This window comes from Thunnus maccoyii, chromosome 14, assembly GCF_910596095.1.
Source record: "Thunnus maccoyii chromosome 14, fThuMac1.1, whole genome shotgun sequence".
NCBI lineage: Eukaryota > Metazoa > Chordata > Actinopteri > Scombriformes > Scombridae > Thunnus > Thunnus maccoyii.
Window position 1 is genome coordinate 24197572 of NC_056546.1, and position 11963 is coordinate 24209534.

Here is an 11963-nt window from a genome sequence, read left to right on the forward strand (position 1 = left end):
GCGGTTTCATTTGCAATAGCTGTAAGCAACACAATACAAACAAGGAAAGTGGAAAGTGAGAATCTCAGTAGTTGCCTCTTCATTTTTAACGCCATTAATAAAAGCCAGACTGAACTCTCCAATATATTATATAATACCGATTTGCTTTTAAGATTTAAAAATTGAAAGGTCATCTGACTCACACCTTATCTTTGCTTGTCTTCATCTTCCATTTGAGGATGAGGAGTAATGAATTTGTGTATCTAGCAGGACCACAGGACCCTTCGACCAGCAGATCAAAATGATGATTAATAATTTAAGTCCAGGTTATGAGCACTGAAGAGCAGGCTGAGATAAATGGATGCAGATGTTGTGTTTTCAGTCTTTTTCCTGTCATCTTTTACATTAGCAGTGTGGCGCTCTCTGCTACCCTTTGCAATGTGCTGGCCACACCGTAAAACTCTTTGATCAAGAGGTTGCCAGACAACGATGTTGCATCTCCAGCAGTGAGACGTGCCTGTCAGCCAGCCGGCAGGATCGAGGTAAATAAGCCTAAATGCATGTACATGCTACGTGACAGGCTTTTCTCAGAGCAGCAGGGAAGCGGTGGCACAGATCTATTAAGGTTTCTGGCCGGCCTTAACTCCCCTGTCTCTATGACTGTAAGGGTCCTCTCAAACCATTCTCATTCATTCAAGGAAACCAGGACCTGTGCTTGTGCATACGAATTGTAAATGATGATGGGATTTTTCTCCTCTATCCACCAATTCTCACTTGTAATACTAAGAGCTCATTTTTATGTGCCTTGTTCTCCCCCCACAGTTTTCTTCTATCTAGAGGAATTACTGCTGTGCCATTTCTCTATTCTTTCATTTTACTGCATAATACTCCCTTATGTCTAATTTCCCAAGCAGCTTACCTACTGTGTATCAGCTAGTGAAATAATGACTCTGACCAAGGATGTTAATCTGTCACCCATATTTGCTCTGTCCAGGTCATTAACACTCACAATTGGCTTTAGACTCTTCACTTCGTATTCCCGCAGTTATTCAAAGTCTGATCTCAGTGTGAGATTTTGTTAAAGAAAGCCATGATTAAGACTGGCTATAAAGTCTACTCATCAGAAACGAGGCTGGATCTTTTACTTTGAAATTAAATTCCCAGAGTGGTACGCATCTAAACTGGTCTTCCTTCAAAGACAGGCCATTAATTGGACACATCTGTTGGAGAAACCCGTAAGAGATTAGGCTGGTCTCCCCAATGCTGTAACTGTGTAATTAGGCTTCTGCCCTGTTCTGGACAACGCATACTGCTGCACTGAGATGAGATGTGTTCATTTTACAGTAGGTGATGAAATTTATTATTCATTTATAGCAATCGGCCAGGCCTGTCATTTGAAATTAAAGCCTCATAAGTTTTGAGAAACCCACAACTCAGGTCAACAAAAGATAGATGAAAGACTTTTATTAAGACACAAATATAAAGGCATTAAATCAAATGTCCTCCAGAGTTATTGGCTTTTGATAAAGGACAGTAAAATACACCGTGAATGACAAATGGCACAACTGAGCTAGAGCATCCTAGTTCATCATTTTAAGCATTTGTGAGGAAAAATGTCCAGTCTAGAAATTTACATTGTATTAAATCGTTCACTCGTCAACAGAGTTTCTCTTAATTTAAAGTTTTCTAAAATTCCATTAGACCTTAAAAATGCAAACCTTGGATGTTCAGACACACCTTGTCTAATTTCTTTATTTTATTCAGTTAAACCTTAAAGTACCCTCTATTCCTCAAACTTTTTATTTTTAGCCATCTTAGCAGCTTTGCTCTAGGAATGGCAATGTGTATTGGTTGGCCTGTCCACCATTTTGGTCTAAACTGAAATATCTAAACAACTATTGGATGTATCAATGTATTGCTGTAAAATTTTGTACAGATATCTGTGGTGCACAGAGGATGAATCTTAAAGACTTTTGATATCTCCTACAGTATAGCACCACTAACAGGTCATTTACGGTTCCCAAATACCTGCAAAACTAATGATGTTCCTGTCAGCCTCTGCTGTACTTTGTGTTTAGTGTTAAGTAACAAATGTTAGCATGCTAACATCTGAAATTAAAATGGTGAACATGGTAAAGATTATACCTGCTAAACATTAGCATTTAGTTAATAATCGTTTTTCTAATGTTTTTCTCTAAAAGATTTATAGGCACTTTGAAGACGGAGGTATGTAACTGTTGTGTTTTGTTATTCATGGCAGGTAGTCGGTATTGTAAAAGCAGGTAATGTTGTGTTTTCCTATATGACCTTATTTTGTGTCACTGATACTGTAAATTAACACAGTCAAAAGGATATTTCAACAAAGGTTTGTTTATATCCTGTCAGTCACACTAACATGATGGTATGCTGCAGAGCAGCACTTTATTTGATTGTGGTTTGATAACAGTAACTCTGAAAATGAAGACGTGTCTGAAGCAACTGATGATGGGGATTACATTTTTGCCATTTATTCATTTAGAATAGAATAGAATGAATGTGAGTATAACTATACAGGCTCAGATGACTTGAGCTTGACAGAAAAACAGAGTAGAGCAGAACAGTGTTTGGTTAGTTCCCCATCACTGAGCAGTTACAGTTGCCTATGTCTTACACAGTACAATATGCATAGAAACATAATTTATTTATTATATGCTATGCTGAAAGATATTGATATGTTTTTCTATAAATGATTGGGAAAAAAATAAATAAATGGTAAAAATGTGATTTGTGTGCCTCTTAAGACCCGAGGTATGTTTGAACACCTGTGAATATACTTTTGATTAGTTCACATAAAAATCCCAAGACTCACTGTATGTTTTTCTATGAAGCTGCAAGACTGTCTTACGTTTGGATGAAAAAGTATTCAGACTGAATAATAACTGACATAACAACTTCCCTTTTCCCCACTGCTTACGTATTTTTTTAACCAATATATAACATTTTGTATTTCTTACACATTCCTCCTTTTTTGACATCTTTGAAATGTTTTTTAGCCAATCATTTATTGAAAACCACGTCATTAATTTACTACACACGCTTCAGGAAGAGATTAATGTTTTCCAATTCTCCAAAAGCTGGTTGATAAAGTCTGTAATCCAAATATGTAAAGCCTTATTGTGTCTTTTGAAATGATAATAAGTCCCCTCTTTTTGTTTTATTAAGTGATTATGTCACACTGCAATACAAAATATTCAAACAGAAATGATTTCATGAACATGCCAGGATTTAATATGAATGTTTTTGCAGCTTCCTCTTTAAAGTTTATAACAAAAATGTCATTTGATTGAAGCTTTAGATCAAACTTCCCTGCCAACTTCAATCAAAAGTTTTGAATCTTAGGTTTTCTTCCATGATTTCCCATAGACATGCGTAAGCCTAAATCAATGGCCCTATCTGTCTGCAATGTTATGGAATGCATTAAAAGCTTTGTGAGACAATGATTTGGCAGAAGTGAAAATGTTTCATGAGCCCACAATACGGGAAAATAAGCAAAGATTCAAAAGTGCAGTTTACCTGCTTGTCTGCGTCTGTTAGGGAACTTTGATATCTTGACAAAGCATCTCAAGCAGCCGTGAATATCACATGAAACACAGCAACATAAAGAATTCACTTTCCCATAATGCTGCAATGATCTACCTTCATGGACTTCTTACTCATCTGAAGTGAATAATTATGTAGGATTTTATTGTTTGTTGCACATTTATCTTCAAACAGGAAGAGATGACAGCTGAAAGTTATGAATATTTAATGTCACATTTGCAGCATTTATTTCAATTTCTGAGGGAGCACTGAGCTTTTAACCGGAATAACTTTAAATAAAAGAAGGCTTGTTATCTATCAGTGCATTTAGGCTTTCTGCTTAATACGGGACTGTTATCAACAGCGCTGTTCATTAGTAGATTTCCGATTCTTCTTTCAAAGGGCCTTTTGAATCTCTGCTATGAGAATACAGAGTCGATTCCAGCCCTCTGTTTCTCTGATGGCAACTTTATTCCTTCAAATTCTACTGTTCTGAACATTAATTTCAGTGGACAGCTGCTAAATGCTGGTAAAATGCTTTGAGGATTCTATTTGCACCTTCTGAAATGATTTCTAAACACATCACCTCAAATCCATTAAATCCAGCTTTGAATCTCTTGACAGTTCTGCGAGTCATCCTCGGAGCCACATGTAGCATTCCCATGTGATTACGACGCTCCTTGATCAATCTGAGTGAATCACTTCATGATTGAGCGCCTGGCTCTCCAGAGTCTGGAGCCTGAAATTGTCCTTTATAGATCTGGTATTATATCTCCAGCACTCCTCCTCTGCCATTAGACAGACATTTCACATTTTCAATTTCACCTTTCTGCCTTTTCTTGCCTCCAGATGAGGGTGACACTGGCCGTTGCAGTGTTGAATTTTTCTCTGATTCATACATCTGTGGGGCACATGTCGCACAGTAACAGACAGGGGCAGCTCGTGGCATAGGTCACATAGGCAGCCGCCTAGGGCACCAAATGAGTGGGACAGTGTTTGGGTTATTTTTTTTACTGACAGGTGTGCTTGTATACAGCTTTTAGAAATATGCACTTGCTCTCCATTGTTAAGGTTTTCTCCCATTGTTTTGCATGGGTTTTCCTCTGGTTTGTTTTTCAAAGCCTTATTGGTTGGTCAGTTTTCACCTGACAGCCACCAAACTTCATATGCTATCTCAGGCCATGCCACCAAACACGCCTTGACCCCCACTTGCCATTTTTGTCTGGAGTACTGGGAGGACTTTGTCTGGGCTGGAGGTACCACTGGCCACCTGTGAGCTATTAACAGGACCTTGTAATGTGTAACCTGTGGCAATCCTGTGGAATACATGTGGAATTAGAGGCAGCGGAGAAAAAGCATACAAGTCTGTTGGCCATTCTTGAGACAGAGCATCTGTGCCCAAGGAAGCCCCTTGAGCCCTCAGTGAAAACCAGCTCTTGCAATAAGTTGTTTCCGCTGATGCAAACAGATCAGTTTGAGCTTTGCCAAATCAGGACCACAGTAAAGCTACAACCTCTGGATGTAGCCTCCATTCGCCTGGGAGGAGGCCCGTCTTGGACACGAGATCTGCTACCTGAATCTCCACCTGTGGAATATACACTGCCTTAGGGACGCTAGATGGGGAAAGGCTCATAGCTAGAGCTTCTTGGTCACCTGGAGACAGCCTAGAGATCTGGTGCCCCCTGATGATTCATGTGGTACACAGTGGAGGAGTTCTCCATTCTCACTAGGACATATTTGCCTTTGATGATGTGGAGACCAGGTGGACTGCTCCAATATAACTCCAATATATTGATATGCTTGTCACTCCAAGGGGGATTCCACACACCCCGCTACATCCTGCCTTCCCAGACTGCACCCCAGCCTGTTAGTGAGGCATCCTGTCCTGCATGATGGAATAGTCCAAGTGGAACTCCAAGAGTTAAAAGGGACTTGTTTTTCCAAGGGTGCAGTGCCCAAATGAATGGCTGTGTCACTTGGAGTTTCACATGCCTGTCTTGTTTTGGATGGAGATTGAAGGCATTCAACCACCTCTGCAGTGGCCGAGCCCTGAGAAGACCCAAGGGGACCACAGCCTCTGCTGCTGAAATCATATCCAAGAACCTCTGAAATTGAGCCATTTCCAGCCGCCTGCCTAGATGAAACTGTTCTAACAAAATAAAAGAAGTTTCCTCTGAGGGGTGAGGGAACCTGACTTCATGAGGGAATTCAGGCATAGACCCGCAAACATTTTGTGCTGTGTCAGTTTGAGATTACTCTTTTTCATAATTACTTTGAACCCTAAGGCTTGTATGTGATTGATGACTCTCCTTGTGTCCTGTATAACCTGACTGTGTTTTGGGGTGCAGATCGGCCAGTTGTCCAAATAAGGCAGTATCTTCAAGCTGGATATTTGAAGGGGGGATAGAGCAGCTGCCACTACCCTGGTAAACCTTCTCGGTGAGAGAGAAAGGCCAAATTGGAGGACCATGAACTGATAGGCCTGCCCCTGAAAAGTGAACTGAAACAGAAACAGAAACAGTCTGTGGTCTGGACAGATGGGTACATGAGAGTATGCGTTCTTAATATTGAAAAGTGAACCACTCCCATCTCTCGATGGACTCCAAAATTTGTTTGGTGCTCAACCTCTTGAAAGGCAGCACCTTTATGAGCGTGTTTTACTGTCTTAGGTTTAAGATGGGACACAGGCCATCATCTTTTTTTTTGGAACAAGAAAGTATTTGGAGTAAAGCTGTTCGCTGGAGTTTATTCTCACAATCACCTCCTTCTGCAGGAAGGTTAAAATCTCTTCGGCCAAAATATATGCCTGGATTGGGTCCTTCACCACAGTTGTACCCTGGAAAAAGGAGAGAGATGTGCTGAGACTGTACTCTGTACCCATTTGCCACAGTAGCCAGAACCCAAGAGTCTGACGCACATTTTCCCCAGCTGTCCAGGCGTAGCAGGGAAACAGCCAGCCTCCAGCCCTAGGTGATGTTCCTGTGAGGTCCTGACCCTCTGGTAGGGAGCTTTCTTTGGGGTGTCTCCCTAGGGTAAGAGAGTGGCTGGTACCTTTGTTGACGCTGTGGTGGGTTTTTTACACCACTGCCAGAGGCTGCAAATTGGTGACGTCTTTTCTAATATTCTCTGGGAGAGGGGTCTGTGCCAGCCAAATCTGCCTGCGTGCCAGCATGGCTGATAACAATGCAGCACCAATGTCCCTTGTAAGCTGACCATTAGCTATAAGGGCTGAATCAATTAATTTCATGGTGTCATGATCCTCAGGGCTGGCAGTCTTTCTAATAGCTGCCAACAAAATAGCTAGTGCATTGTCTGAACGAGCCATTTGTGTGGCAGCATTATAAGTTCCACACACAAAACTGTCTGTCTTGTCACATTCCTTGACCGGGCAACAGTGGTCGCCAGTCACCCTTTCTGGGCCTAGTGACGTCTGGGCTACCTTTTCCCTTCATATCTGCTAGCCCAATCTCAGATCCATATTGGGGCCCTGTCAGTTTGCAATATCCAGCATTTGTAGTGCAGTGGCAGGGTTGTTCCATGCCTTTCTAAGCATTTGCAAATAGTCTGCAGCCGCTGGAACAGAAACTGATGTTTAGGACTGGGAAATACCAGCCCAAACCCCCTCTACTGGAGCCAGAGCCTCAGCTGGCATGCTCAGCCCCACAATCTTAGTTGCACTCAAAATTTTTGACATGATATTGTAATTGTTATTGTTGGGCAGAGGCCCCCCTTAGCCACAGTGTTGCCTTTAAATGGGTCCGCTGCAGGGTGTAGAATTATTAAAAGTCTATTTTAAGATAAATCATGTATAAATGAAGACAAAAAACTCTTAACAAGACAATATATAGACATTAAACATTGTAACAAAATTATCTCGCCCAGTCTGGCGACAAGACCCTCCTGTGGGGTGCAAACATGGAGTTTCCCATAAAACCAGGAAGAGCCCACAGACACACTTGCTGCAGCTGGGATGCCAAGACAGTGACAGCAGATGACCTGCTTGCGACGGCATGATGGCATGAGGTGATGTGTGAAGTCAAGATGAGAACAACCCTGTGAAGCACAGGCGAAGGCACTTACTAGTCCCTGGTCCTTCGCTACCTAAAGGAGGCGTCTAGTTTCCCCTCCTAACACAGGAACGGAGCCCCTGCTTAGCTGTCTTCACTGTCTGCAACACTATAAGTTGCGAACAGCACCCTCCCACCACAGTGCTACAGCCATGGACAAAAGAAGTTCAGTCTCTCTCATGTGCTGGCTGGCCATTCAAATGCACACTTTTATTCCAACATGATCCTCTACACCCTCTTGAAACAGGTGAGAGTCATCAGTAATTAGTTTTCTCAGGTATGTGGGAATTCTCCCGTATGAGTGTCCACAGGGAGATAAAAATCCTCCCCCACATTTCCTCACTACAATGTCATTAGCTGAAATATAATTTTCTCCAGTGTTACCATGATCTGATTCTACATCACACAGTGAGGACATGAGTCTCTCTTTCTCGTCAGCATCCACCGACAGCCTATCACTTCCAAAAAGGGAATCACATGCACATAATTAAAGGACATCAGGTTGATCCAACTTCTTTCCCTGATATAAAGGCAGCTCATCATGAGAAGACACACTTGGCTCATGTAGCTCTGGGACTGTACCAGAGACAGGACACTTAGCCTTGATTCTACCCAGTCTGTCAGAAAGACTCTGAATAACTGCCAGTATCTTCAGCTGGGTGTCATTTTGCTGTCCTTGTTCTCCTGCAGTAGCAATTGGACTAAACAGCTTCTTAGGAGCAGTTTTTCCCAAACTCCATCCCTGATCACGATCAGGAGTGTGCTCACATCTGTGTTTCTTGTTCGCTTTAGAGATGTGTCTGCCCTCCCTTATTTGGGCAGTTGGAGGATGAGCTGCTGCCTTACCACATGCAGATTACTCCACCCACCTGGCTTTATGAATAGGGTGACCATATTTTCAAACCCCCAAACCGGGACCATTAATGTATCACACGTTCATGCACATGCACATGTATGTGCTTATGCACGCACCATTGGCATGTTCAATTATTTCAGCGCTTAGCACACCTACTGAGTGCACCTTTCAACACCATGGACAGCGCCTCAGCAGATGAAATATTATGTTTTGTCTCCCAAAATCCACCAAAGTATTTGTCAGTGTGCACAAGCGCAGGCTGCCGGCTAAACGGCCAACTGTGACACATTCTCTGCCAACATTTTTTTTTTTTTTAGACAAAATGAGGTACAAATCTCTTTGTGGCCTATAAATAACTTTGTAGGCTATAACATAAAAATAACTTTATCTTACATCTTCACAAAGCTATGCCATGAGCCGGTCATGAGTTTACAAAGATTAAAACGTTAACAAAAAACAAGCCTTTAAAGAAAGTTACCTCTAAGAAGATTGGCGGGTACTTCATGCTTTGCAGTCTTTCTTCTTGGTTAGAGTTTCTTTTCTGGAGCTCTCAGCTTTTGGGAAACCACTGCTTATGCTTGACTGTCTTAATATGATCTTTTACATCAGCATTTCCACCATGCACGACTGAAAATGTGCTCTTGCAGTGTGTGCAGAATGCAGCATTTTCATTGCTGGGTACTTTATGAAGGAAGTAGTAAGCCTCCTGGAGCTCTTTAGAAAAGACCGACTCTCTCTTCAGCATGACAGCTAACTGTTAACGTATTGACAGGTTCTGTCAGAGAGAGTCGCAAGCGTCATGGGCTAGCAACAACCCTGACAACGGCACATTGATTGATATACTCACGTACAGACAAAATGGTGTTGAATTCAGACATGTGGTGCATTGTTTGTGTTTTTATATTGGGTTAGGAAATAATGAGTGGGACAGAACATGATAAACATTTATGTAAGCGCTGAAAACAAGAATAATATTATAATTGTTATTTTAATTGTGGTGAAAACTTGGACAATTTGGTAGTGAATGTTGACTGGGACATTTTAGTGTTTTGCAGATATTTGTCAGGACTTGGGACCCCCAGCTTTAAACTGGGACATTCCTGAACAACCGAGACGTCTGGTCACCACATCTATGAATGAGTCCTCCAGAGAGAGTTCAGTAGCAGCACTGCATGTGTTTTCAGTATCATCCATCAAATGTGCCACCCCCAGGCAGGTGGGGCATTCACGATGGCCAATGCGGGGGTCCAGAGCCGCATGGCAAAAGCTGCACATTTGGGAAGCTATTTTCCAACCCAATATGAATAGCTGAACTGAAGAAACAGAGTAGACTGCGCCCAGCTGGCCACAGTCTGCCAATCAGTAAATGATATGACCAATAATTTATCAAATTAAAGCATGCCCACTGCGAACAGGGGAGTAAGACAACACAAATAGTACCACAATGGTGTTTCCAGTATAATTATAAACTTGATTGTTTAATTAAATCAATGTCTGAGAATTATCCAATTAAACTTCTCAAGACAAATCAAATATACAAAAATAAATAGACCTCACTTCTGAGGAAAATGTAAAGTTAACACTTTAATCATATATACATAAAATGTATATATATATAATGTATATATACACTCACTGTGTGCGAATGCATGAGGGAAGGTTGAAAACAAAACTTCCACTCATTGTGAACAGTGAGCTCCTGAGGAATTACACAGCAAATCAATTTCAGATTTCCTTCCAACTTACCTGGGATAAAAAATGGTTAGAAAAAATAGTAGTTCACTTATCAAAGTTGTAGAATAACTCTCTACCTGCTTAACCAGGCACAATCAATTGGGCCACTTACAGTAGAAGGGGAGGTGAGGTTATCAACAACATAACCACTCTCGCTAATAAATGCAGCTAACTTACCAAAAGGACAAACCACGTGCAATCCTCAGGAACACAAGGCACCTGCAAGGATTGATCACAGTGGAGTCCCAAAAACAGTTATGGTACTTACAGTCTCGCTGTCTCAGACCCAAAGTACCAGAGTAAGGCAAAGAGGAAGAGGCATGTCCCCCTGGATGCTCTTATAGATGGTGAGCCAAGTCTCCTAAGGTCAGTCACATGACTTTGTTGACATAAGGTCTCGAGGATAGGTAGAAGGATGGCATCATTTTAGGTGAAGACTATGGTGACAGTCTGAGCGAGGTTGAAATAGATATGGTGACACAGAGCACAGAGAGAGAAACAAGTGATAAGAATCAACAGAGAGAGTAGACTATAACGTCTTTAACGTCGAGTTTAGCTCCAGTTGAGAGTGACAACAAGCTCTTACGTTGGTCTATGAACTGTAAAGAAACAGAATAAATGGCCTTAGACCATCGGTCCAGGCTTACATTTTGTGACTGGAACACTATACCATTGATATCTATTGAATAGCTCTGCACATGCAAACTTACGCTAGAGGGGTACCTAGAGCATCATAGTTTGAAGCATAAGGCCATTGACCAACTGCCGTATTTGATGAGTTGGGAGTGAGAATGTGTTGGACAGATATGTTTCAGTTGACTGCGACCAGGTTCTTAGGACAGGATATAGGAAGCCTTTGTATTAACGTTAAGAAGTAATCTGAGCCCAGGAGAAAGCAAATCCCCTATTTTCTCTAAATGACATGGGTTGGATAGGCGACTGCAGGTTCAATCTGGCCCTATCCATCACAGACTGTTATAGGCCAGTGAGTGATAAGGCTTAGAGCCTCTTGGACAGCGTTTCAGCATTTCATCCACAACAGAATGCCTTTGCCAATGTGACCTGCTTGCTGAACACTTTTCAAGGGGGTTCAATTCAGCAGAGCACTGCTGAGCTGCGCACATCTACATAAGTTGCTGTCAGACTGGAGATAGCGTGGTGGATTGTTAGGTTATCATAAAGGAAGCAGCTTTTGTCTCAGCCCTATGGAATACAAAGTGTTTGTATTTGCACCACAACATTCATCCTGGGGTATTCTTTTTTTTATTTTCCATGGCCCTTGTATGGTAATTCATCATCCAGGTCTTGATACATACTGCGAGAGTGGCCGGCTCATATGCTGCTGAAGATCCATTGGGCTATTTTGTATATGAAAGCTGTAATGTTAGGCATAAATGCAAACAATGCTGCAGATTTTATATTTGCTTTTTTGCTCTCCTATAAAAAGCTGACGTTACGCGCTAGTTGTTGTGATCTTGCGAATCCAGCTGCCTCGCAAGGTAAATAAAAAGCCCCACCTGTCAGAGAGGAAGTGGAGGCTCACACTGTGGGCAACCACTGTGTGGCTTCTTTACTGTGTTGAAGTTAAAAAAGCAGGTAATTTCACTTTGGTCAGAGGGAATGGAAACAGCCTAGGTGGGCAATGTGGTGGAGGTTTAATAATGGAAACCAAGGTCTCAAGGGACAAGTCTATCTTTCTGAGAAACAGACAAAGTCCATTACCCTCACTGTGTCTTTGCCTAATGCAATGTCTTATTTGTAATTGAAAA